The sequence below is a fragment of the Olea europaea genome, chromosome 1, assembly GCF_002742605.1.
Source record: "Olea europaea var. sylvestris chromosome 1, O_europaea_v1, whole genome shotgun sequence".
Taxonomy (NCBI): Eukaryota; Viridiplantae; Streptophyta; class Magnoliopsida; order Lamiales; family Oleaceae; genus Olea; species Olea europaea.
In genome coordinates, this window is record NC_036237.1 from 33,790,932 (window position 1) to 33,806,983 (window position 16,052).

Below are 16,052 nucleotides of genomic sequence, written 5' to 3' on the forward strand. Positions count from 1 at the left end.
GGAGCTAAAATATATACAATCTGGAAAAATTTTGATGTAATTTTGAATGAGTTGCTACAATACACTCTTTAAATTTATTTTTCCTCACCGACTAGTGTTGATCAACTCTATGATCACTCAAACATTTAACCATTATTCAAGACTTTAGTTTTTCCGAAGTTACGACTTTATCTTCAATTTTCCATTTTTCAAGACTTTCATTTTTCCTAAGGAAAGATTGTACATTTGCTAGCTATCTAGCGTCTTGAATCTTGTCATTTTTATCTGTTGGAAAATGAAGAAATTCATAGCTAGTCAATTTGTTATCATTATTATTCTGGTTAATTTGTTACTACCAGATGGAACATTAGGGGAGCCAAGAGCTCAGATGGTTCAGTTCATGTGCGGGAACCAAGTCGAGCACAACACTAGCCTTTTCGTCCAGAATTTCGTTGCCTTAGTAGAGAACATAAGTGTGCAGATTCGATCTTCAGGCTTTGGCATAGGAGAAATTGGCTCAGGAGGAACCGACACTAATAATGGACTAGCACAATGCTATCGGGATCTTTCTTTACTCAACTGTGTTTTATGCTTTTCTTAAGCGCGCAATATTATTCCTCAGTACCATCCTTCCAATAGCGGAAGGATTTTCCTTGATGGCTGCTTCATGTGAAATGAGAATTACAGTTTCTTTCAAAAGTGTACCGGACCAAATGATAGGGCCTTCTGTGGGAAGGGAACTCGAAAGAATTCTGCATTTCAGTTATCAGCAAGAAGGGCTGTGGTACAGGCAGTTATTGCCTCTTCAAACAACAATGGCTACGCACGGGCTCAAGTGCCCATGTCTAGGACTGCAAATGAATCGGCTTATGTTCTTGCTGACTGCTGGGGGACGCTTAGTGGTAACTCTTGCACAGCTTGGTTGGAGAATGCATCTGCATCCATATTGGGATGCTTGCCATGGTCTGAGGGTCGGGCGCTGAATGCAGGGTGCTCCATGAGATACTCTGATACCGACTTCCTTACCGTATACCAGGAAATCCAAGTTCAAGAGGTAAAAACAGACTTGTGTTCTTGTCCCTAGCATTTCTACAATAATTTCCATCCCTTCTCGTTATGCCAGCACTTAAAAGTTTCAAGGGTGAACTTTCTTTCTTTCTTCCATTCCTTTTCTTTGTGTTTCCTCCAGTTGGGACTTCGTGTTCCATCCCAAAGGTTAACCTGTTAGGACTAGTAGCTCAATTCTCTTATAAACCCAAGACCATCCCCTCTCTAGCCGATGTGGACTTCTGTTTTCACTTTCTTAGCACTTACCTTTCTGAATTTAGAAATTCAAAATGTGTTTCTTAAGAAGTTGAAACCTCAATTTTGTATCAATCTAGCCAGATCATGCATTTTCAACTACATTTTGCAGGGAAACTAACACTTACTAAAGAGGCAGCTGTTGGTTCGACTGTTGTTTTGGTTATTGGAGCAACTATCGGAGTTTATATCTGGAAGCACAGAACAATACAGAAGAAGAGAAAAGGTAGATTTCGTTTTGACCATAAGCATTATGAAAGTTCCTTGGCTTTGCACCTTTCATCCTAGTTTCTCTACTATCCCAGGTTTGGGTGACGCAAAGAAACTGGTGAAGAACCTTCACCATAGCAGCTTGAACTTCAAATATTCCACACTTGAGAAAGCAACAGATTTTTTTGATGAAGCCAACAAGCTTGGGCAAGGTGGATTTGCCACATTATATAAGGTGCAGACATGTTTAATTTACACAAACCTAGGAAATCAAAAACACTATAATTTATTGATGTTTAAGCGAAATTTCCACGTTAGTGCAGGGAGTTTTGCAAGATGGAAGAGATATTGCTGTCAAGAGGCTTTTCTTTCACAATTAACATAAAGAAGCAGATTTCGACAATAAGTCAACATTGTTAGAAGCATTGAGCACAAAAATCTGGTTAAGTTGTTGGGATGCAGTAGCTTGGGACCTGAAAGTCTACTTGTGTACGAATTTTTACCAAACAAGAGTCTCGATTGCTTTATCTTTGGTAAGAACGGGATTTTGATGAATTAGTAAACTCAGATTGATGGTTTAGAATCTTGACTTCGATTTTCTACAATGATTATGCATTACTTTTTAGATCTGTTTTAGGCAGTGAGATATTAAATATGCTGTAGTTATATATGAATTTGACAGATGTAAGCAAAGGTAATGCACTAAACTGGGAGAAGAGATTTGAGATAATTATAGAGACTGCAGAAGGGCTGGTCTACCTGTATGAACACTTGAAAACCAGAATCATTCACTGAGATATCAAAGCGAGTAATATCCTCTTGGACTTCAGATTACGTGGTTAAATTGCCGATTTTGGGTTGGCTAGATCTTTTCAAGAAGATAAAAGTCGTTAGCATTGCCATTGCAGGAACATTGTGAGTTTTGTCAATTTATCCATCCTCCAAAGACCAAAAGTGAAACCTTAGCAAGTCTTATGATTAATGGATCGAATTTCAAATATATAGAGGATATATGGTACCAGAGTACTTAACCCGTGGCCAGTTAACAGAAAAAGCAGGTGTATAGCTTTGGTGTAGTTTTGCTTGAAATTGTCACTGGCAGGCAGAACAACAGGGAGAAAGCTTCCGATTCAGACAGCTCATTAACTAATGTATGTTCTCAAACCTTTTTCTTATGGAGCAATGCTTTTTTGATTTCCTTAATATACGTCAAATCATTTTAAAGTATTCACAAACTGGAATCCATTTTCGTTTGCCTCACTTTCACAAGTTCCACAACCACATATTTTGATTACTTTCTAACCTTCCAAGGCGTTTTGGCTGGCAAATCTTATCCCAACTAATCCACAATGTTTTGCACCCCATCTGCCTTCCCCACCAAGCCCTCTGATAGGCAGCAAGAATATTCAGAATCGCTTGGCAGTCTGAACCCGAGCTTTAGTGAACATAATGAAGTCATCAGCAAAGAACAAATGCCTCACCGTCAGCCCGTTTTCTTGAACATTGCACGTCCAGGATATATTCCCGAAGTAGTCCTCCAAAATCTTTCCAGTCTCCATTCCTATCCCACAGCCTATCAATCCGATTCTTCATACTCAACATCTTACTCAGCACATAACTTTTCATTTTGCCTAAGCTGTTACATTATTATTATTATTATATTAAAACAGGTGTGGAAGCATTTCCAGCAAAGAAGAGTAGAAGAGCTATTCGACCGGAACTTAATGCTACATAACTACCATAACACCGATGTTATAAAGGAGATCTTAAGGGTTGTTCATGTTGGACTCTTGTGCACTCAACAGATCCCGCCCCTAGCATTACAGATGCTGGCAAAGAAAGAAGAGGACCTTCCAGCACCAACTAATCCCCCTTATATACACGAGACCATGGAACTTAATGATACATGTGAAGACCAATATCTACCACTCGAGTATGGCAATCCTGCTTCAATCGCTACCATTTCCCAGAGTATTTTTTTATCCCAGATGATAGCAAAATCAAAAGCATTTCAAGAAAATACTGACTACTTTAACATTTGATAGTATTTGGGTCATGCAGGGAAAATCGAAGGTGTATATAGAAAGAATGTACACTTTTCTCTTGTCTACCTGTAACTACAATTGAAATACAAAACAAATTGGAAAATGAAGAAATCAAGAGCTGTTTCATATGTTATCATTATAATTCTTGTTAATCTGCTATTACCAGATGCATCATTGGGGGAGCCAAGAGCTCAGATGGTTGAGTTAATGTACGGGAACCAAACCCTGCAGTGCGCCCGATCCCACCATTCCTATGGCAAACTTCATTGTCATAATGGAAAATGTAAGTGAGCAAATGTGAATTTCAGGTTTTGGCACAGCAGCAACAGGCTCAAGACCTGATGCTAATTATGGACTAGCTTAAAGTTAAGGTGGTCTTTCTTTGCTCGATTGTGTCTTATGCTACACTGAAGCACGTTCTACTGTTCCTCAGTGTTTTCCTGGCCATAGTGGAAGGGTTTTCCTCGATGGCTGCTTCATTCGAACTGAGAATTACAGCACCTTTCGAGAGTATACTGGACCAAATGACAGGGCCGTCTGCAGGAATAGAACTCTAAAGAATTCTGCATTTCATATATCAGCAAGACAGGCTGTGGTGCTGGCAGTTTCAGCAGCACCAAACAACAATTACTATGCAAGGGCTCAAGTGCAGTGTCCGAGACAAAAAATGAGTCTGCTTATGTTCTCCAGACTGGTGGACACTTAGTGCTAACTCTTGTAGAGCTTGTTTAGAGAATGCATCTGCATCTATATAGGGATGCTTGCCATGGTCCTGGAGTTGGACACTGAATGCAGGGTGCGTTGTTAGATACTCCGACGCCAACTTTCTTAATTCTATATAGAGATATGGAAGTTTAAGAGGTAAAAAGAGCTTTTATGATCTTCTCCCCAGCATAATAATTTTCACCTCTCCTCATTGTTCCAGAATTTAGTCTCAAGAGATGAAGAACAGATTGTTGAATGGATTGAAAAAGAATTGGATCAAAATGGAAAAAAAAGTAATAGTGTAGAGACAACAACCGAACTTTAGTTTGGGCCCATAATACCATTTAGGAATGAGAACGATGTGATGAGTAGAACACACAGCTTTGCGGTGATATACGATAGATTTCGGCCATCCAAGTTCGCTTATAACTCGAAAACTGCTTTTAAAGTTTTAGTGATATTTCTGTTATTTAGTTTACTTTGGATTCTTTTCAATTTTAATTTATTTAAACTTGGTTTTATTAATTTTAGTCATCTTAAACTACATTTTTATGTAAACCAATATAAATAAGGGGTTATTTCATTGTTTTGTTCGTCTTTTCGTTAATAAAATTCGTGAGTTTATTTTCTTTATAATTTGGTGGATTTCAAATTTCAGGTTTTTAAGGTTTTCGTTCGAATTCCTTGTTTCGCTTGCATCATCAAGGGTGATATTTCTTTATTCCATTCCTTTTATTTGTATTTCTTCCTGTCAGGAATAAGGTTCCAACAGTTGAAATAGCCTCTTTTCTTATAAATTGAAGACCATTGCACTTTCCATTGTCTTGCTGATATGGAACTTTCATTCACACTTTCCCCACACTTCCCTCTTTGAATATATGAAATTATTATCATGTTTCTTAAGAAGTTAATAGGTAGAATATTAGAATTCAAATGAGTCAGAACTATTATGTACTAATTGAATGAGCAAATGTGAATTTCAGGTTTTGGCACAGCAGCAACAGGCTCAAGACCTGATGCTAATTATGGACTAGCTTAAAGTTAAGGTGGTCTTTCTTTGCTCGATTGTGTCTTATGCTACACTGAAGCACGTTCTACTGTTCCTCAGTGTTTTCCTGGCCATAGTGGAAGGGTTTTCCTCGATGGCTGCTTCATTCGAACTGAGAATTACAGCACCTTTCGAGAGTATACTGGACCAAATGACAGGGCCGTCTGCAGGAATAGAACTCTAAAGAATTCTGCATTTCATATATCAGCAAGACAGGCTGTGGTGCTGGCAGTTTCAGCAGCACCAAACAACAATTACTATGCAAGGGCTCAAGTGCAGTGTCCGAGACAAAAAATGAGTCTGCTTATGTTCTCCAGACTGGTGGACACTTAGTGCTAACTCTTGTAGAGCTTGTTTAGAGAATGCATCTGCATCTATATAGGGATGCTTGCCATGGTCCTGGAGTTGGACACTGAATGCAGGGTGCGTTGTTAGATACTCCGATGCCAACTTTCTTAATTCTATATAGAGATATGGAAGTTTAAGAGGTAAAAAGAGCTTTTATGATCTTCTCCCCAGCATAATAATTTTCACCTCTCCTCATTGTTCCAGAATTTAGTCTCAAGAGATGAAGAACAGATTGTTGAATGGATTGAAAAAGAATTGGATCAAAATGGAAAAAAAAGTAATAGTGTAGAGACAACAACCGAACTTTAGTTTGGGCCCATAATACCATTTAGGAATGAGAACGATGTGATGAGTAGAACACACAGCTTTGCGGTGATATACGATAGATTTCGGCCATCCAAGTTCGCTTATAACTCGAAAACTGCTTTTAAAGTTTTAGTGATATTTCTGTTATTTAGTTTACTTTGGATTCTTTTCAATTTTAATTTATTTAAACTTGGTTTTATTAATTTTAGTCATCTTAAACTACATTTTTATGTAAACCCTTATAAATAAGGGGTTATTTCATTGTTTTGTTTGTCTTTTCATTGATAAAATTCATGAGTTTATTTTCTTTATAATTTGGTGGATTTCAAATTTCAGGTTTTTAAGGTTTTCGTTCGAATTCCTTGTTTCGCTTGCATCATCAAGGGTGATATTTCTTTATTCCATTCCTTTTATTTGTATTTCTTCCTGTCAGGACTTAGGTTCCAACAGTTGAAATAGCCTCTTTTCTTATAAATTGAAGACCATTGCACTTTCCATTGTCTTGCTGATATGGAACTTTCATTCACACTTTCCCCACACTTCCCTCTTTGAATATATGAAATTATTATCATGTTTCTTAAGAAGTTAATAGGTAGAATATTAGAATTCAAATGAGTCAGAACTATTATGTACTAATTGAATCACTGCGCTCCCAGGAGTACTGGAGATGATCTGTTGCAGTTTCCTATCAAAACCAAATTAGCCTCAAGAATCAGTTTCTCCTTCATTATAGACCAGAAAGATGATTTAACATAGTAAGTGTTCTTCTGATTGAACAAACAACAGTAGAACCATCAAAAATCCAACAACAGCTCAAAGACCTTGAACTTCTTGAGAAAAGAAAGATAAATAAAAAAGCAGAAAAATATGAGAAAAACTGAAAAAATAACGCCGACCAATATATAAATCTACATAATTATGAAAGTAAAAAAAAAAAAAAAAAATAATAATAAAGAGATTTTATTTAATGAAAACGAGGGTGAACGTTGTTTTTCTTACGACAAAGAGTCATATACAGATTATTTTCAGTCAAAAATTTCAAATTACTTTTTAAAGAAACTTTTGTGTAAGAAATTTGCCAACTAACAAGTCTAGGAAGTGGAAGAATAAATAATCTATCAACTTTACTTTTAACTAACGATTCATGAGTGTGAAAATCTTAATTTGTATTGTAATGGTCCATAAAGTATAGCTAGCTTTTATTTCTTTATCATATACTATATGGTTCCTGAATCATGGGGGGAAATGAGAGGAATATATAGAAAGAATGTACAGTCTTCTTTTGTCTACTTATAGCATACAATTGAAATACAAAACAAATTGGAAAAATGAAGAAACAAAGAGCTGGTTCATCTGTTATCATTATTGTTCTAGTTAATATGCTACTACCAGATGCGACATTGGGGGATCCAAGAGCTTAGGTGGTTCAGATCATGTGTGGAAACCAACTTGGACACAAGATTCACAACACCACAATTTTAATCCCATTCTTCATCGACACAATGAAAGAATTAACTATGGATCTGAAAACTTCAGTTTTTGGCATGGCTGCAACGGGCGCAGGACCTGACAAATATTATGGACTAGCAGAATGCCATGGTGATCTTTCTTTAAAAGATTGTCAATTATGCTTTGCTGAAGGGCGCACTATTCTTCCTCTGTGCCTTAAAGTCAATGGAGGAATGATTTTCCTTGATGGCTGCTTGAGAGTTTTACTTTCTTTTGAGAGTATACTGGGCCAAATGACAAGGCTATATGTGGTGAAACAAAGCAAAAGAATTCTGCATTTCAGGTATCTGCCAAGCAAGCTGTTGAACAAGTAGTTTCCGCAGCACCAAACAGCAACGGCTATGTACAAGTTATAGTGCCTGTGTCGGGGGCGAAAACTGAATCGGCTTATGTTATTGCGATATGCGAACTGCTGGAGGACACTTACACTACGCTAGTGCAGAGCTTGTTTGGAGAATGCGTCTGCATCTGTATTGGGATGTTTACCGAGGTTTGAGGGTGGGGCACTGAAGGCAGGGTGCTTCATGAGATACTCTAACACTGACTTCCTTAATCATATACAAGAAAATGGTAGTTTGAAAGGTAAAAACAACGACATGATCATCTCCCTAGCTTTTATACAATAAATGTTTCAAGGTTGAGCTTTCTGCAGGGAAACAACTCAGGGAAAACAACACATATTATGGTGGCAGCCATTAGTTCTGTAGTTGTTTTTGTTATTGGCGCGTTCATTGGAGTTTATATTTGGAAGCACCGAAGAATACAGAAGAAGAGAAAAAGGTAGAATTAATGTTGCCTATGTAAGCTTTATAACAAGCATCCTTAGCCTCAGCTTTGCATTATTTTGCACCTTTCTTCTTTAAATGATTACATCAAGTATAAACAGGTGATGCAGAGAAACTGGTGAAGCCTCTTTATGATAACTGCTTGAACTTCAAATATTCCACACTTGAGAAGGCAACTGGTTTTTATGGTGGCAGCCATTAGTTCTGTTGTTGTTTTTGTTATCGGCACGTTCACTGGAGTTTATATTTGGAAGCACAGAAGAATACAGAAGAAGAGAAAAGGTAGAATTAATGTTGCCTATGTAAGCTTTATGACAAGCATCCTTAGCCTCAGCTTTGCATTATTTTGCACCTTTCTTCTTTAAATGATTACATCAAGTATAAACAGGTGATGCAGAGAAACTGGTGAAGCCCCTTTATGATAACTGCTTGAACTTCAAATATTCCACACTTGAGAAGACAACTGGTTTTTTTGACAAAGCTACCAAGCTTGGGCAAGGTGAATTCGGCACAGTGTATAAGGTCATTGCACAACAGATTTGGGAAAAGAAGAGCAGTGTTGTAGATTGAAGTCTAAACTAAAATTTTCAGTTATTGCAGGGAGTGTTGTTAGGTGAAAGAGAAATTGCTGCGAAGAGGTTTTTCTTTAAAAACAAACATAGAGCAGCAGATTTCTACAATGAAGTCAACATTATTAGTACCGTCAAGCACAAAAATCTGGTCAAGTTGTTGGGGTGCAGTTTCTCGGGACCTGAGAGTCTTCTTGTATATGAATTTCTGCCAAACAAGAGCCTTGATTTCTTTATATTTGGTAAGTACTAGATTTCAATTTCATGTAGAATAGAAACTCAGATTGCTGGTTCAGAATCATGACTTGGATTTCTATAATGATTATGTATTCCTTTTAAAATCTATTTTCAGCAGTGATAAATATGATGTTATATTAACTTTGACAGATCCGAGCAAAGGTAAAGCACTAAATAGGGAGAAGAGATTTGAGGTAGTTATAGGGACAGCGGAAGGGCTGGTATGCCTTCACGAAAACACGAAAACAAGAATTGTTCACAGAGACATCAAAGCAAGTAATATCCTCCTGGACTCGAGATTCCATGCTAAAATTGCCGATTTTGGGTTGGCAAGGTCTTTTGAAGAAGATAAAAGTCATATTAGCACAACCATTATAGGAACATTGTGCATATTTTCCTTTCATCGTAAACCCGACTCCATAATATAGAAACCAAATTAAAAATTTGATTCTTAAATTTGTAAATATGTAGTGGATATATGGCTTCAAAATACTTAGTTCATGGCCAGTTGACAGAAAAAGCAAATGTGTATAGCTTTGGAGTACATCTTATTGAAATTGTCACTGGAAGGTAGAATAATAGGAGAAAAGTTTCTGAGTACTCAGACAGCTCATTAACTTTTGTAGCTTCTCAAATCTTCTCCTTGTAGACCTACTATGCTTTCATTAAATTTCCAGTTGATGCTCAAGATGCTGAAAGTAATTAACAATTAGAGTTCCCTAAGTTATCCCTGGGAAGATGTCTCTGGTACGATTATAGTGACTTATTAGATTTGAACTTATTAGAACTCCTTATAGCTACTTTGCTCAACATCTTTTTGGCTAATTTATTGGCCCCCAGCAAATCATAACTTCATTTTCAATACCTTTAATTTGTTCTGAGCATATTTTAACGGCTGCAGAACACAACGTTTGCATGTTTAAAGAAGATGATGAGATCAACCTCGGCATCACAGAGCGTGGAGAGTTTGTAGCCCTTCCTGAGCATCCCCTTTTTTGTGTTTGTGAACATCACCTGCCTCAGCCTACTTATCTTGAACGTCTTTCTCTCAATTGACACATTTTTTTCCCCAAAAGAACGAAACACCATAAACCTTAAAACAAGACCAAAAAAAGTTTACCTATACACATATATACAGATTTCTAATATATTTGCTATTCGATGTAATCCTATTATCTAGGCATATATCTTTTCATTTTCATTAACTGTTACAATATTTTGGATGCATGAGAACAGGCATGGAAGCATTTTCAGCAAAGAAAAGTAGACGAGCTCTTCGACCCAAACTTAATGCTGCATAACTATCACAACATTGAAGTTAAAAACGAGATTCTAAGGGCGGTTCATGTTGGACTCTTGTGCACTCAAGAGATCCTGTCCCTACAACCATCTATGTCTAAAGCACTAGAGATGCTTGTAAAGAAAGTAGAGCAACTTCCTGCACCGTCTAATCCCCCTTATATATGTTGGAGAATTACATCGATAATTGTGCATAATATATTCATAAAAACATACCGTTAATTTGCGTGAAATCGAAATATAATTTCGACTTACCGAGATAGGATTTGAGAAGACAAAATAAGAATTTATCGAATCCGAATACTTGAATATGGATTCTTCCCTTTCAACTCATGATCGAAAGCAAGTAATTCTTTGGATCAAACCTTGCAGGATAAACATATAAATAACGTTAATCATTTTCTGAAATCAAATCACAATAAAAGGAATCAGAAAATGAAAAAAGAAGATACAAATGACGGATTTTTCGCCAAGGCAAGTGTTGGATACTTTGTCCTTAAGATGAATTTGCCCCGCATCGGTGCTAAGGGTTATCCGGCAATCATTTCCCAAGATACAATGACAACGTCGAGCCATAGGAGCATTCCAAATGACTTCGACCAGCGAACTCGAATGGAATTTCTTCTCTACCATGACCATGACCATGACTTTGATGCAAATGTTTTATGCAAAATCAAATTGTAAATTGGAATGGAATGATATGGTATCTATGAGTTTTCTTGAACAAATAAAATCCAAACACATGGGGTCTATATATATAGTAGTTGGAAAGGCATGTCAAAAGACACAACTATACCAAGAGACACATCTCTTGGAATTCATAATTATTGGACATTAATCATACTCATACCAAGAGTCGTGATCTTTCATACGAAAAGCCACATTTTTTCCTCCGTATATTTTTAGAATATTCCACAATATTCTATACGATTTTTCCAATAATTTTCAGTATTTAAGCAGTTTACATTTGGCTTAATTTTTTATTCACCAAATAACGAATTTCACTTAAATAATCATTTAAAATGGGTCACAACCAATTTTCGATAAAAAATTTCAACAATTCCCACATGAATGAAAATTAATGCAAATATCTATGCAGACACTGGTAGAGAGAGTGGAAAAACACCGTATCAGGTAAGGTAGCTTCTAGCTTTGAATCTTCCTTAGTGAAATACCATCGGATTTACTAGCTAATTGGTGAACGCGATGTTCTTGAACCATCAGTCATTGGTGTAAACCAAGACAACAATACTCACACAATGTCTCCCATAAACTGTTCATGGTTCTCATGACTTGGTCCATTTTGGCCCTGAACCCATCTTGGTTCTGTAAGTGTTTAAAGAATTTAAGCCTTAAATAATTCTCATTGAAGCGGCCTCACTTCATACTTACATAGGTGATCTCTTATTAAGAGTATTATGTTCTACTCCACTTAACTTAATCAAGATATAGGAATCATTAAAAATTTATCTTAACCTCCAACCACTTTGCAGAAAGCACTTTGGTATCATAGGAATGAGTTAGGAAATTAGTTTCCCAAGTGCTTCGTGGAATCCTCATAACTTAGTTGTCCCTTTGAACCAAGATCTTGGGATCTCTAGTCAACAAGGTAGGGTTACCATCATAAGGATTCTTACTCAGTAGGCTTAATCTCATTCCCTTCGATATGCAGTATACTTGATCTCTTTGTAAATATATATAAATGGATCCACAAGTTTACACCAATGAGATCAACTGCTTATGGTATTATGTCTATGACTTAAACATCTAGACTAACCATTACATGTGACTTAGTATCTTTTCAAATTTAGCTAGCCAACGATCGATTCACTTGATTGATACACATTGTCACCATCAAGAAATCCTCTCATGAAACTATCTGCTTCTCATTAGCTTTATCTAAGCTTTATCAATTTCAAATAATGTTGGAGGACTTCTATCAAATCCTTACACTAGTCTATCATATTTACTAGTGGATTTCATACATGGGTATTCAATATCGTCATTAAAGCCTTGCAATACATTTGAACTTTATGAATATTCTCAAATATTCAAATTGTTCTTCTATCTCCAAACAATCGTCATGATCGGCTTTCATCCCATTTCATCCACTTTAGGGCTTGCAGCCCTTTTCATCCATAGACTTAGTGTATACCATCGCATCACAATATCCTTCTAATACTGCAAAATATCTTGTGAAATATAATTCATAGATCATGGTATATTTCAAATACCGAAGGACCCCTGTAAAGGCCACCCAATAATTATGGCATGGATTTCTTGTGAATCTACTAAGTTTATTCACATCAAAAGCATTATCCGGTCGAGTGCAGTTCGTAATATATATTATAATGTCAATTACTTGTGAATATCTCAGTTGTGATACGCTTTCACCATTATTTTGACCAAGTGTAGACTTGTGTCAATAGGGTTTTCCCGAACTTTCCTCTAATATATCAAACTTTTTAAATATTTTCTCAACATAATAAGACCAGGAAAGTACAATTCATTCCAATATTTTAGAGATTTTATCTCTAGTATTACATCTGCTGCATCCATGTCTTTCATGTCTAATGCTTCGTAAACATTTCCTTGGCATTTAGCACCACTTCGTGACTATTGCCCATCATTAACATATCGTCTACATGTAGACACATAATCGCATAGGCATTATGTGTATTTTCCACGAATACACACTTATCACATTCATTTATTTTGAACTCATTTGACAACACTGTTTTGTAATCTTTTGGTGCCATTGCTTAGGAGTTTGTTTCAATCCATATAAGGACTCAATAAGTTTACAAACTTTGTGGCTTTCACTTGGAGAGACTTTCAGGTTGCTCCATGTATATCTCTTCTTCTAGCTCACCGTCTAGGAATCCCATTTTCACATCCATTTGGTAAATCTCAAGGTTATGTATTGCCACAGTTGCAATTAGTAACCTTATCGAAGTGATTCTAGTCACGGGTGAGTAGTTAAAGAAGTAAAATCATTCTTCCTGCCCATATCCTTTAGCAACTAATCTAGCCTTATATTTGTCAATGGATCCATCAGATTTTAATCCATTTACACCCTAAGGCTTATTTTCGGGAAGTACATCTACCAATTCTCATGTATGAATTTGCATTATGGAATCCATCTCACTATTGATAGCTTCCCTCTGAAGCGGTACTTCCAGAATAGATATTGTTTCTTCAAAAGTCTTTGGGTAATTTTCTACCATATATGTGAGAAAATTCGGACCAAATGAAGTGGACGTTCTAGCCCTCTTACTACGCCTTGATTTTTCCTCATTTGAAGACCCAGTTGAAATTTCATATGTTCTTACATTTTCCTTGTCATTGCAAGGAAACATATTCTGAAAGAATATCGCATTCCTTGACTCAATTATGGTACCCACGTGTACATCTGATACTACTATTATTGGCGTATCCAATAAATATGCAATCAGTCGTATTGGGACCAATCTTTGTTTGTTTAGGCTTATGAATCTCAACCTTTACCAAACACCCCCACACTTTTAAGTGTTGGTAGGAAAGATGACGATATTTTCATAACTCATATGGAGTCTCTTCCATTTTCTTGAGAGGTACAGAAAAGTAAATCTTTACAATAAGATGCCCCCCACAATTCCTAAATTAGGAATATATGTGCAAGTAGTAGTATTGCACCCACATGTCTTGAACTTTTTACATAAGTTCTCAAGTATTTATGATAACCCCCACATTTTTGGGTTATTTTTAAACTTAGAGTTTATCAACTCTTTCATAGTTCAATCATTTATCACTTAGATAACGTCCGGATCGAGTGCTTCTTGAAAGTCGAAGTACTTTCAAAATAGTGGTTGTTGATTCATATAAATGAAAATCATTTTCCATTCAAAATTGTACTTCAATCAACTATATTAATTTGACCATCCAAAGTAATCAAGGTCATCACATAGACCAACGATGCTTTTAAAGCATATACCAATTTAACTGGTTCCACGATTGAAGTCAAATTCAATAATGAAGAAGACTAGGCATCTTCAAATATGTGTAACTTTCTCATTTGTGATATTTCACAAATAATATTATCACGTCAAATAGTAAAGTACATCTCACCTTATTCACCATATTCACATTTGAATGAATAAATCAACCATAAGTTGACAAGTTATGTTCTCAAAGTCACAACATTACAAAAGGACATACTTCTTGGAATTAATTTTAGAATATTTCATAATATTCTTCACAATTTTTTTCTCTATAAGATAGTTTTATCCTTTACAAATGAATGTTAATTTACAACCATTATTTTCAAGGATACTATTTGTGCACTGTGAGATATTTTCATATCCCAATAATTGGGCAGGCAATTTTCACTTTAAAATAATTAGGACGAAACCACGTTTTGTCGCACTCTTATACAACTATAATTTTGCATAAGTCATCTCATTTAATTTCATAAAATTAATTGAGACTATTATCATTAATCAATGTTTGTATAATTTTCAAACCAAAATCAATGGACATATACCGGATTTATAACTTCATACCGTATATGTCACTTATCGGATTGACGCATACTGTATATACAACTTATCGTATATGCGACTTACCGTATATGGAAGCTTACCAACTTACCGTATTTGGCAGCCTACTATATATGACAGCTTACCGTATTTGGCAGCTATGAAATGAACAGACATAATTTTCCATACTCACGGAACATCAAGAGACTATTATCCACATCACAAATCTGGATTTGAATGTTTCACAGTAGCACTAGAAAAATTAGGCAACATCCTAATGCAAAAGTGGCCTAGTGATACATACCCACATGTACGACAAATTTTAATTCTCTTACTCATAAATGACTAATTATTTGAATCTCTCATCAATGGACTTCCTTTGCAAATTATATATATTAAGCAATAATCATCATATGCATAAGGATAAACTACACATGGAAAGATGAAGGAAACTGAAGTCGGATTTGAATAGTCATCATGGCCAACTTAAATGTTTTCGTTTCACTTTTGAAACTTCCACCAATTGACCGAAAAAGAAAACTGAATTCTTTATTATGAATTGACATGATCAATATCAATAAATATGGTTTTGGTAATTTCCAATAGCAAATTCATTAGAAATGGATTTAAAGTAGAAACATTTGTTATGGATTTTCAGTTCTCTTCTTCATTCCACGCACAGGTTTATTGCCTTTTGAACAATATATATCCAACATTTTCTAAACCTAATTTCAAATCTAAATTATTTTGCATGCAATTATTCCAACCATGCAAAGACTTATGCAGATATACGATTTGCACATGGAGTGTAATTAGGAACAGACGGTAGCCATGCATTTTATAATTTATTTACATCTTTCCATAGACTTCCAATGCAATAATTTACTTTCCATCATATTATAAATAAATGGATGGCATAATACAATGTCGGTAGTTACAACATGATTAAGTTCACAACTTAATGATTTTTTCAGGACTCAACAGGCTTCGGTTCACATGCGAAATTAGAATTGGAAGAGATAACCTGTAAGATGCACTATAATAAACTGTTTTCATCCCTTCATTTATTTGAATACGTAACTTATCAAATTCTCAAACGTAAAACAAAAGGATGTGCACTCAGAGACTTATGGACAAAATATTTAGTTTTGCACAAGACCCAATCAAAATTCCTCATTGAGTTAAAGGTCCCA

The 16,052-nt window shown here is 35.8% G+C and overlaps 2 pseudogenes; both read left to right on the forward strand.

The window, feature by feature from the left end:
- The first annotated feature begins 68 nt into the window (after window positions 1–68).
- On the forward strand, window positions 69–4,716 carry LOC111402164 (annotated as a pseudogene).
- Window positions 4,717–7,271: 2,555 nt separating this feature from the next.
- On the forward strand, window positions 7,272–10,564 carry LOC111407736 (annotated as a pseudogene).
- Window positions 10,565–16,052: the final 5,488 nt, after the last annotated feature.